Genomic DNA, 12,427 nt, shown 5'->3' with positions numbered 1-12,427 from the left:
CAGGAGTTAAAAAGTCAGAATTGAGATGTGTAGAGACACGCTAAGAGTATTTTGGTTTGTGGAATAGAAATCAAATTTTCGCAAAACTTCCCACTTGTATCCAACGCGTTATGATTTTAGATGAAAAATGAAAAGTCTCCAACAATTCCAAAACGAAGTTGGTGGCTGTTTCCGAAGTAGGGAATATTATTCGCAAATGAAAATCGAGAGGATGCTTTTGAATGGCAGGAAATGTTTTGCTGCTTAACAGTAGATTTACTGACGTTTGAATATGAATGAGGGATTTTCAAAGTCGAACAGCACATGGATAATATGTCTTCCTATTTGAAGGAAAAACCACATAGCGGCAGATGACATTTATACGAAAACTGGGGTATGTTTCGCAAAACCTATATATGGCGTTCACTTTTATTTGGCCGTGAGATATGGGTGATGGAAACCGGAGATAAATGAAAATTGGGAGCAACGGAATTGCAGCTCTTTAGGAGAATAATGAAAATGATATGAATTAGGCGAGAGCCTTCGAAGAATTGCTGAAAAGGAAAGTCCATGGAAGACACCGACATGAAGAGGGAAACTGATTGCTGGCATTCTGAGGAAGAATAGTCTACCGTGAACTGTAATGTAATTGACCACTTGACGTGAGAGTTACAGAGGAATGCAAGGCCGATTGGCCAAAAGCAAGAAATGGGAGAAATCAGCGAGCAATCATTAAGGAATAAAGCGATTACCATGGGAAAGCAACACAAGGGCTGACCAAACAACCATAGGATTGATAATGTATGGGCCATGGGAATGGTTACACTGAAGAGAAAATGTAATATGCCTAAAATATTCCATATATTTGGATTGACCCGCTGGGCTCCCCGTCTGGAAACATTAAGTTCCACCAAATACTGACGTGTCTCAATTACTTTCCCTTACCCGCGTCCGAATTGATTTAGATTCCAGGGAAATGTGGTGCAATGTGGATTACCGCTGAGCTTTGGACATGGATTGATTGACGGCAACGCCCGGCTTCCTCACCCCCGGCGTCGAGGGAGTCTCTCAGCGTGGAGAGAGGAGGATCCCTTCCCGCCATCCTCTGCCACGGGATCCGTTTCGTCAAGGTCGCTGCAGCGTTCCACTCTTAATTGCGTAAACGGTTCTCCTCTTCCCTTCAATTACAATTTTTTTCCTGGTCATTTTTGTTCTTTTGGTTCAACTGGCACCACACGCTGAAGCGGACAAAGCCTAGAGATTTTGTCTAAATTACTCCAAAAATTGGTGTCGGAGGAGAGCGTGCGCAAATTCCTCAGAGGTTTACTCTACCCTTCAGCGTATCACATCTTCAAGTTGGAATTTCAATTCTACATGTACGAGGTCTGCCCCGAAAGGATCCAGCCAAGCAATGTTTTGAGAAAAATAGCCTACCTAGAACAAAGAGGCCTTTGTCCCCTTGGGACCTCACACACTTATCCCAGCGTCTCTTCCACTATCAGCTGTCGCGTCGCATTCTCCTTTATCTCGTCAACCCACTGCTGGGGATAATGGTTTTTTTTCAGAGTCATAGCCGAATACCAATGATTCTTCTCCAGTTGCAAGCCTTTTTAGAAACCCTAGGTCATTGTTGCTTGGAGCAAGTCCCCTGCAACTGCAGCACGACATTTTTGACGCTGGCGAGATAAAGGAGAATGCGATGAGACAGTTGATGACCATTCCGAAAAAGGACTTTGCCGATTGTTTTGAAAAGTGGAAGAGATGCTGGGAGGAGAATTGTGATGTCCCAAGGGGAGTACTTGGAGCGGATTAAGGCCTCACTGTTCAAGGCAGGCTATTTTTCTCCGAATATTGCATGGCTGGATCCTTTCCGGAAAGATCTCGTATTCGCATCACCTTTTGCAAGAGTTTACAATAGAACGTGCGAAAAATTGTATTTGAATACAAATCGATACATTGTTTGATGAGTCTAACCATTTATTTTGAAGACTTCCTTCCAAAATGAAACGATGAAATATCCCAAAGAGTGGCCATTTAATCCCTCCGTCGCACAGGTAGGGATTTAGTGGAGATCATTTTCTTGTCATTGAAGAGAGCTTGTGCGTCCCGATTGTGGCACCGCACCCTTTTCAGTTTCGAGATGCTTCCGAATGGGGTATTGATTCAGATATTAACGTCTCAGTAATCGTAAGTCTCATTAAGTTCCGTTTAAGTAAAGGAACTGGGAACCTTTCAGATTTTTCATTACTTCATACATCAATTCTCAGCAATGAGGATGCCTACGTCGGCGAGTGTAATCTAGCTTCTACTATGACTGCCAGATGATGTAAAATTTGGCAGCATTATAACATTCCTTAGGGTTTTGTTTATTTCAATTGTGGAATTTCGATATTTTACCTAATGTAGTATTTCAGTTGGTGGAGAGGTTTGATGACCGATGGACCCGGGTTTGATTTTGTTTGATTCCCCTGGACACTCAGCTTCACTCAAGCTGTGATTTTTGGGCACCAAATCTTCTTGAGAAGCCACAATTGGCACTGGGAAAGGGGTTGACTCTTGTACTTTGATGTGGGAAATTTCGCATGCCATGTAAGAGGTTAGCCTACTACAATTAGCATACTATGTAAGTGAAAACCTTTTTTGCACAACCAGTCTTCGGGTTTATCACTGTAATGTTGGTTACGAAAACAAAATGTGAGGCATGGCAGGGTAAGGGAAAATATTGCTGGGAAATATCTGACGAAAAGAGAAGATCATGGACGCAAGTGATATTTAGTGGCAATGAGGTGTTCAAGGCAGTGATAGAGGGAAGATCAATTGGTAAACAAGGGGAAGAGAGTGAAATAAGGACCATCCTGGTCGGAATCAAGAGCTATTAAGGGTGTGGTTGTGGAGATTGATTTGCTCAAACGCATTTCATTCTTATTTGGAATCGTTTAAAAGCTGTAACTAAGTTCCTTATAACTCTGCGACATAGTGTTATAGTTTTTATGAACCTCTTGAAACTTCATCCCGACTGAGAGACTTGCACTAATTTCGGTGGAAAATAATTAAAACTTAACTGAATAGATGCAGCCACTAGCCATTTTACCCCAGAGTGAGTATTTATTCGGAGTCACCTTGGTCTTATCTTCCTGTATGTGAAATTGGACGCCTAAGGGAGTCCTTATATTGGGCACAGTGCATATTTTTAAGCAATGCCTTTCATGAGCATCTCTTAGATATGTCAGTATAGCATATGAGTATTGTGTTAGTTCTTTGCTTCTCTGTAAGCGTTTTATAATATAGCGGGTTGGTTATACACCTCAAGACAAAAAAAATACATCATAGATTTCTCCACGGACAGGTTGATGAAATTAAATTTTCAATCTTTCTCCTCACGATGGATTACATTTTTTTCTGATTTACTCCCTACGTTCACATGAGGCCTCCTCATACCTCCGCTATTTCATGCTGCGGGGTGTGTTGGAACACTGGCTATGGGAATGTTAATGATGCATTCTATAATAGAACGATTGTTTTAATGTAGCAGTACATTTATCTATTTGTGTAATATTTTTCAAATATGCTAGGGAAAAGTGATTTCTTCAGATCTAATTTTTTCCCCATAAAGTACGAGGGTAAGTCAATAAATAAGTCGTACACAGTCGCAAGACAAACGCAGGAGCTGTTACGAGCATTTCATGAGGAACGCTTGGAACATCTGCCCCGGCTTAGCCCCCACTGATTTCCATATGTTCAGGCCCATAAAAAAATCATTTTGGGTGGCCGACGTTTTGAAAATGATGATGCCAGAGGCCGTAGAGGTTACTGGTTGGCTGCGACAGCAAACAAAAGACTTCTTTGCTGCCTATTATCAAGGACTCTAAAGAGATAATATAAGTCTGATTGTACAGAGTGAAAATGTAGAAAAGTGAAATCATTTTCAGCGTTCCAGCATGTATAATGATGTAACTTTGAATACAATTCCGTATGTCCAGTTTTGCGAACTATTTATTGACTTACCCTAGAATTTTCATTGCATAGGGAGTTGATGGCAGATGTAGATTGGACAGAGCGTTGTGCTAATGGTAAAGTTATTAATATTGGAAGATAAGAGGGTAAGAGACATGGAGCGGTGGCTATCGTACTGGCTTCCCACCCAGAGGGCCTGGGTTCGAATACCGGCGGCGTCGAATATTTCTCAGTGGTGTCCCGATCCCTAATGGAGGTGCTCTGTGGAGAGCTCTTTAAGTGAGTATGTCGTCCGTCGGATGGGACAAGCTGCGGATACCTTGGAACCTTTCATTTAGAGTAGGCTAATGCCGACGCCGGGTTTCTCTCCACCCTTCATCCTTTCTAGTCCATCCCTAATGGCGCAAATGGCCTTAGCTGTGGGTCGCCTCCCCTATATACTACTAATACTGCGAGATAAGGCGCAGTTCGCACAATAGGTTGGTTAGGAGATTTACTTTAGCTATTTTGGGACCCTGCATTTAAGTAATCTTAATCTGTCTATTTTATTGACGTGATCTCTCCTACCGTATTACAATGGGGGTAATAATACATTTTTAACATAACTGCTAAAGAGATATTTACTTCCAATTTATGCAAGAAATATAATCTTTAATTTAACATTCGCTCCGTGAGGGTTACCCAGCAAAGCTCCTCTAATATCTTGGATACGCTAGTAAGTTTATCATAACACCGTTTTACAAATTTTGCTCCTCTACGCAGCACACGATCAAATTCAGCAATCTAAAAAACTTCGTGAGGATCCCATACAGTAGCAGAATATGCTAAATGAGGCCTAAACAGCGAAGATAACATTTCTCTTTAACCTTTTCATCACATTTACCCAGCACTCTTCTTATACATCCTAATTTTTTGTTTTCGCGTTCAGATATTTTCTGCATGTGCTTCGTCCATGAGAATTCGTGAGTGAGGGTAACGCCTAGGTATTTAATTGAATCTACGCATTCCATTTCGGTGTTCCCGATGAAGTAGGCGTTCGGGAAGGAATTGTTCTTTTTCCAAAAATTCATCACTACGCACTTTTAAAAGTTTAATTCTAATTGCCAAGTTTCGTACCAGCGATGTACTGGTATAGCATTAAGGTCATCTGATAAAGCTGCTGTGTCCTCAGGTTTACGGATATCTCTATAAATAACTGCGTCGCCTGCAAATAAACGTATCTTAGCAGTGACTACAGAGTCAATGTCCTTAACATAACGTAGGAATTAAAGAAGCCCGATAACACTTCCCTGGGGAGCACTTGAATTAACTTCTACTACATTTGAGGTAACTCCATATATGACTACTCTTGGACTCGACCATTAAAAAAGTCTTTAATCCAACCCAGGATATTTTTATCTATGCTATATGGTTCTAGGTTTACGAGTAGTTTACTATGAGGTACTTTGTCGAATAATTAAAATTATAGAAAAACTGCATCCACTGGAACATTGCTGTCTCCCAGAAATAAGGATATCACTAACAAAAAGCGCAAGTTGTGCCTCGAGGGATCTACCCTTTCGGAAACCGTGCTGATTTTTCATCAATAACTCCTGGCTATCGAGAAGTCTCACGATCGAACTAGCAACTATATTTTCCATGACCTTGCATGAAATGAATGTTAGTGAAATAGATCTGTGATTACTCTGCTCCTCCTTGTCACTGTTTTTAAATATTGGGTTTACAGCCGTTTTCCAATCTCTGAGAGCCTTGCGATCTGCTAGCGACTTCTTAAATATGATTTCTATCTATGATGCAATTTCCAACGCCAGTTCCTTAAATATAAGAGCAGATGGGGGTGAGTTAAGGGCACGGAAACGGCTTTGTGCATGTCACGAAGTTGGCGGGGAACTCATTCTCCTTCACTTACTCCCTTCTCTTTGCATGCATTTTCGCTAAGCATCCATTTCGCTTCCGTCACATTCTTACATTGTGTCGTGAACCCTCTTATGTCCCCTCCAGGGAAGATGTGGGCTTTTGGGTACAAGGAGTGGATCGTTAAGTGAAGAATAAGTGATTTAGGGTGAGTTTCGCGTCCTACCTAAGCATGTATGGTAGGACGTGATAACTAAGTACCAGTGAAAAGCATGCTCCAATAAATTATTTAATGGTAAGAGTGTATCATCTTTCATCATCATCGCATATCGTCATAAACTCTCTTGGGTAAAGTTTGACTCTCAACACCAACTGCATACTCAAACCCTTATGTACCAAGTTCTGAAAACCAAAAACGCCTCAATACCTTACGCTCAGTTTCCTGATCAAAGTCTTGATGAAGCACACGAAACAAACAATCAAGGGAATCTTGGAATCGTCCATTAACTCATTATCAAACGGAAATGTGTAGTGAGTCGTTTGCAGTAGCTACCGTTAGCCAAGAGTGGAATAAGCTTAAATTAACCGCATGATAACTGCCGTCGCATTAAAGGGCGCTGCACAGAACATTCCTTTAGACACAAAGGATTAGCTCACAATTAATTAAGCAGATGCTTCCATCCCTTTAGTAACAAACACCAAACACCGTAAGCATGTGTAGACGCCAGACTGTTAACTAAATTTATAAAATATAACTAAATATATAAACATACAAATATACTATCCTATATAATATATATATATATATATAAATATATATATATATATATATATATATATATATATATATATATATATATATATATATATATATATAATAGTAAAAAATACTAAAATAAATATACCACATATATAAATATACTAAATATATAAATAAAAATGTGTAAATTAAAGTTATGAAATTGGCATGTGCGTGCACTTAAATGGTGTCTGTACATATAGTATGCTGTATATTTATTTGCTCAAATTTTAATTTAATCTTAATTTTTTATACATATTTGAGGTACTTTTATTAATGAATATTTAATTCATCTTTAGCTTCTGTTTTTTCGATATTTATTTCAATTACCTCATTAATATGACTATCGCAGTTATTTCTTCCAAATATTTTTTTTTCCTTTTTAATATTTATATGTTATATCACCCTTATTTGTTTCTTTAATTTAAATGCAATATTTTCCTAAATTTTACTTCTGAATCAATTGAAATATAATATTAACTTTTCTCAGTTTTCTCAAGATTTGTGCACACATATCGTCACATTAGCCATGTATCAATAGGTTTTGCGGCTTCTTCACTCCCCCCTTCTTGTCTGGGAGCTTTCCCGCCGAGGGATTTTTCCATTATGATATCAGTCCACAATTCTTACGATTTTCCCACCAATGTATATCTCTTTTCTCACTTTACCCGAATATTGCCTACGCAACATTGAAATTTTATTTTATTTTGTTTTTTTCTCTCTCATTATCACATTCAAAATTTCTACATATTTTTTGCATAACTGTTTACTCATACATGCGAGGAGGGTTCAGGTGGAAGAAGGGTCGAGTTTATCTGGTTTAAATAAACTTTATATTAACGCCTTAATAAACAAGTTTTATTATTAATGTATTTTTATTATCATCCAATTATGCGTTACACAAATGCTCACCCTTTCAAGGCAACATGACGTGTACATACGGTGTACCTTGCAAGACGTGTAGTGAGATTCTGACTTGGGCCAATGATCAATCTACTTTCGATGTATTCAGTGCATGTCGTCAGGAAATCCTTGGACGGTACGAATCTGTAAAAATATTAGTTGATGTCATAGTCGAGCGTCTGTTGGACGCAATAAAATATACGAGTGAAATTGAAAGCTTAACTTCTCCGGAATTTACAGATAACCTAATTACGTAGTATTAGTAAAATTAGTATGTGAAAAGATGGACAAGAAAAGAAAATATAAAAATATATGCACAGTGATAGACATAAAGAAGTATAAAAGGTTAAATAATAAACTGAGGCAGGAAGTAATGTGAAAAAGTGAATGAAGACGGAGTGCAAGGATATGGAAAGTTAACAAAGGAAGGGTTAAATTGGTGCTCTGTACAGAAAGGAGAAAACGCTGTCAGTAACTAAGAAGGAAACATCCACGCGGACACTCAAAAATAAGAGAGCAAAAAAGTTAAATGAACCAGCGAAGATTCAAAAGAGACTTAAATAATGTATAGATGAAATATATTTCAAAGGTATTAGAGCAAGCTTAGCAATAGAAAAAGAGTATACGAGGTGAGTAACGTTGGTGAGGACCTGGCTTACTCTACTTACAGCTTGGGAAATCGTCTACCGAAACTGTCGGTATGATTAACCAGGCTTACGGGGAGTCAGCCATGTCCAGAAACATGATCTTTCGGTGGCACAAGATGTTCGTGGAGGGCAGAGAAGAGGTCGACGACGAACCACGGCCTGGACGCCCATCAACGACACTCACCGACGAAAATGTGCGAAAAGTTCGCGATGTACTGAACTCTGATCGTCGTCTTAGTGTTCGGATGATAGCAGAGCAGTGTAATGTGCCAAAAACAATAGTGCACGAGATTATTAGGGAGCAATTACAGATGCGAAAAATTTGTGCAAAGTTGGTGCCGAAAGTGCTCAGTGATGATCAAAGACTCAATCGTTTGGAAATCGCGACACAACTTGCGGATCACTGCAAAAATGATCCACATTTTTTAGAGACTTCTTTCTGTTCCCGAAGATAAAGAGGAGTTTGAAAGGAACGCGATACGGGACTTTGGACGCCGTCAAAGAGGCCGTGACGACGTGTCTTCGAGAGGTTCCCGATGATGCCTTCGCGGGAGCGTTCCAGGAATGGGAACGCCGCTGGAACAAGTGTATCGACTCACAAGGGTCCTATTTTGAGGAATATTAGCTTAAGATATGTAAAAGTGTAATACATTTTTTTTCCTGAGCTCAGTACACTTATTTTCCGGACGAACCCTGTAGAGATGAACATGGAGTACTGGTAGACTCTGCATGTATTTGTTTCTTTCCGGGGATTTCGAGGAAGCGTTTATTTATTTTATTTATTTATTTATTTTATTTATTCAGTATAAGTCCGAAAACAGCACATTCTGGCCTTTACATCGAACTATTAACAACGATAACAATGATCACATTTACAAACACCCAAGCCCTAGGTGGAGGAAAACTCACCCAGGCGGGAATCGAACCCGCGACCCTTGGAAGAGCAGACGAGGACGTTACCCCGCCGCCACCGGGGTCGGCGGGGGGTGGGTTTGAGAGAGTGAAATGGGTAGTAGTATAGAATAATTCGCAGGCGAATATTAAAGGGATCGGAGGCTTATCAGCAAGCAGTACGGGTGTCAGTGTGCTCAGGAGTGAGTGGTGGATGAAGAGGCGGGTTGGGCAGTGTTAGAAAGAGGAGTAGGACAGGAATGTCCATTATCACCAGTGCTTCTCAGCATATATACGGGAGAAATGAACAAATAAGCGTGTGAAGAACTGGGGATAGATAATGGAAGTCCGTGAACAATGCATTAAATTGATTTTTCGGATGCTCAAGCTTTAGATTATCAGTTAGCCAAGGGGTTGTAGATATTCCCGTGCACAGTGGACAGACAGTGAAATAGGTATGAGATGAAAATAAATGTTAGCAAAATCAAACTCACGTGGTTTCCGAGATAGAGAATAACTACGTCAAATATTAAAACTCAAGCTCAAAAACTTGAGCAGCTGGATCAGTTTAGTTATCTCAAGAGTGTTTTGGACCAAGACTAAGTGGTAGGGATATATAGAGAATTGCGTTCGGAAGATAGAAGATTTCACAACTAGGAGGTAAATAACAACGGAGAAATTGAGTAAGAATGCTAAGAGTGGGGTTTTGTTCGCCGCAGAAACATATTCATCGGAGCAGAATGGCAGGCATGGATTTGGAGGCTTTTGAAATGTGGAAATGGAGAAAGATGAAAATGCTGAAATTGACAGAAAGGCAAACAAATGACGAAATGCTAGTCATGGGGTGGGGGAGAAGTAATTGTTGGGAGATATACAAAGGAGATAGGAAAGATGGATGCAGAATATTTTGAATGGGAATTGAAAACTCGGGTTGAGGGAAGAACATCAGGCAAGCCATAAGGCAATAGTAATACATAGAAGAGGCATTTTATATGGATAAATAGATAGAGATAGTCGTCTATATTTTGGGGGATATTGAGACTATAGAGTCTCTTCTACCACCTAACCCCTTGGACAAATATTGGACGAATCGAAGGGAGGAAGAGGGTATATGGAGTTAAAGAGTGGCTAATTCTAGTGTAAGGTGTTAGGTTGTGTTTTTTTCGGGGAGGCAAGGGAGTTATCGCTATGAGTATCGCCATACCCTGTGCCCATTCGAGCCTTAATTTTGGAAACGGGGGATAGAGGGGGCTGGGTGGCGTGGGTACGTCGGGGTGAGGAGACACATCGAGTCGGGGAGGCTAAGAGAAAACGAATTTTTACTATTTTCTCATTTTTGTGGGTCTTTCTTATCTCCAACTGCTCCAAATTGCGTCCGCCTTCCGTCGTTTTCTGTCCTCGTGGAGAATATCCCCGTTGACTCACTCGTATAGCCCATTTCCCACACGTCTTTTTTTGCAAAGTCTGGCTGATACGAGTTATTGCGCTTATAGCTCCGTTTATGCGTCATAGCCTCATAGCTCTTATTTTAAATTATCTTCCTGTATGCCCAATGTATGTGGCGGTATGGTCGTTGAATTTTAGTTCAACATTTCCGGTAAATTCTACTGTAGCGCATATTTGTACCGTTTGGGAGGGTTTCAATGCGTTCTGTTTTAATGGAATACGAGTTTCTCCAAGGGGATATCACCCCGGTTAATAAAAGTTTATATCACTGTTATTTGCTATCGCCTTCTCCTTTCCATTTAAGAGACCCTGAGCCCTGATGAACCACATATTGCTGAGGATACTTGAAATACAATTAGCACCATCTTCTCCATGTTGTGTTTCATAGCTTTAAACTTCCGTTTCAATTCCTCCCGATTATGGGATAGTTAGCAGTTTATTGAGAAGTGAATGGAAAGATGGCAGTTTTTGCGAAATGAGCGGCGTAGTTTGATTTGCCATGTCTTCATTTCTGAGTCATTCTTCTTTTGATTCTCTTCGAGTTCTTGAATACAGAATGTTCACGAAAACGTTTCACTGCAGTAATAGCGTAGATTTAAGCAGTTATTCCTCAAGGTCATTTTCTATTTAGCATAATACCCAACAGTATTTGTTCAAAGAGCAAGTATTAGATTCTGCATTTCAGGAAAAAAAAATTAACTATGAATTTGATATTGTCACTGTCTCCACGTTAAAATATACCATGATTAAGCGCTAATATGTTAAACACAAATAACAATTAATTCATTTATGTAAATTACATTTTTTACAATTATTAAGATATTATAATAGATAAGGAGTAATATTTATCATTATTTTATAATACCCTGCAATCCACCACTAGGGTGTGCTAGGGTAGGGAGTGATAACACACGAAGCTTCTTTTGGTCCAAATTACTCCTCTCCCCTAGCGCGGTCGGACAACGCTTTTCTGATCCATTTTTGCTCGTAGGAAAAATTTCACCTTAAATCCATCTGCTCTACATTAATCTCTCTAACTTTATTTACATGGTATCTCGTACCGTAGTACGATGGGACTAATACTACATTTTCAACGTCATCGCTAAAGACACATCTTGCCAATTTATGCATAAAAAATGTTATCTGTAATTTAACCCTTGCTCCATAAATAATTCCCAAACTAGCTCCTCTAGTAATTTGGGTACCCTACTCAGTTTGCCATAACAACGTTTCAGAAGTAGAGATCCTCTACGCTGCGTGCGATGGGGCTATTATTACATTTTCAACGTCATTGCTAAAGATGCCTTCTTCCAATTTATGCAAAAAATGTTATCTTAAATGTAACCATTGCTACGTAAGTGATTTCCAAACTAGCTCCTCTGATAATTTTGTTGCGATACTCAGTTTTCCATAACAACATTTCACAAGTCAAGCTCCTGTACGCTGCACGCGAGGTAATTCGACAATCAATCCAACTTCATGAGTTTTCATGAGATTTTTCTGGGGCAAATAAAAAAGGCAAAATTGGGCACAAAATTAAATTAAGTATGAAGTAATCACTAAATATCGGGATTAGGGGTTTCGCATTATATTACTCGTGGATTGGTCCTAGGCTTGCGAGTTCGTTTTTAGGTTGAAATTACGCTGTGGAACCGCCTTCATTTGATTTTCTTTGATAATTCATTTATGTCTTCCGCAAAATCATATTAATAGTTGGATCACATATTATCCAATTGAACCCGAAGAAAATTGCCTTAACATGACTTTTATAAAAAAATATTGTTTCAAGTTTAGTTTAATTACATCAGTGGTTAATCTTTTGAAGGTTATTTTACCTTTCTTCACGAGTGTTCCCAAGGGAAATATTATATGGACGTGCAGGGTGTGAGGAAAATACGCTAGAGCTCAACAACACTCCCTAATGTGTAGGAATATTTCCAATAAACTTTCGGAA

This window comes from Hetaerina americana, unplaced genomic scaffold (genome assembly GCF_022747635.1).
Source record: "Hetaerina americana unplaced genomic scaffold, ioHetAmer1.1.p SCAF_13, whole genome shotgun sequence".
Classification (NCBI taxonomy): domain Eukaryota; kingdom Metazoa; phylum Arthropoda; class Insecta; order Odonata; family Calopterygidae; genus Hetaerina; species Hetaerina americana.
The sequence above is the reverse complement of the archived record's forward strand: the minus strand, read 5'-3'. Positions refer to the sequence as shown.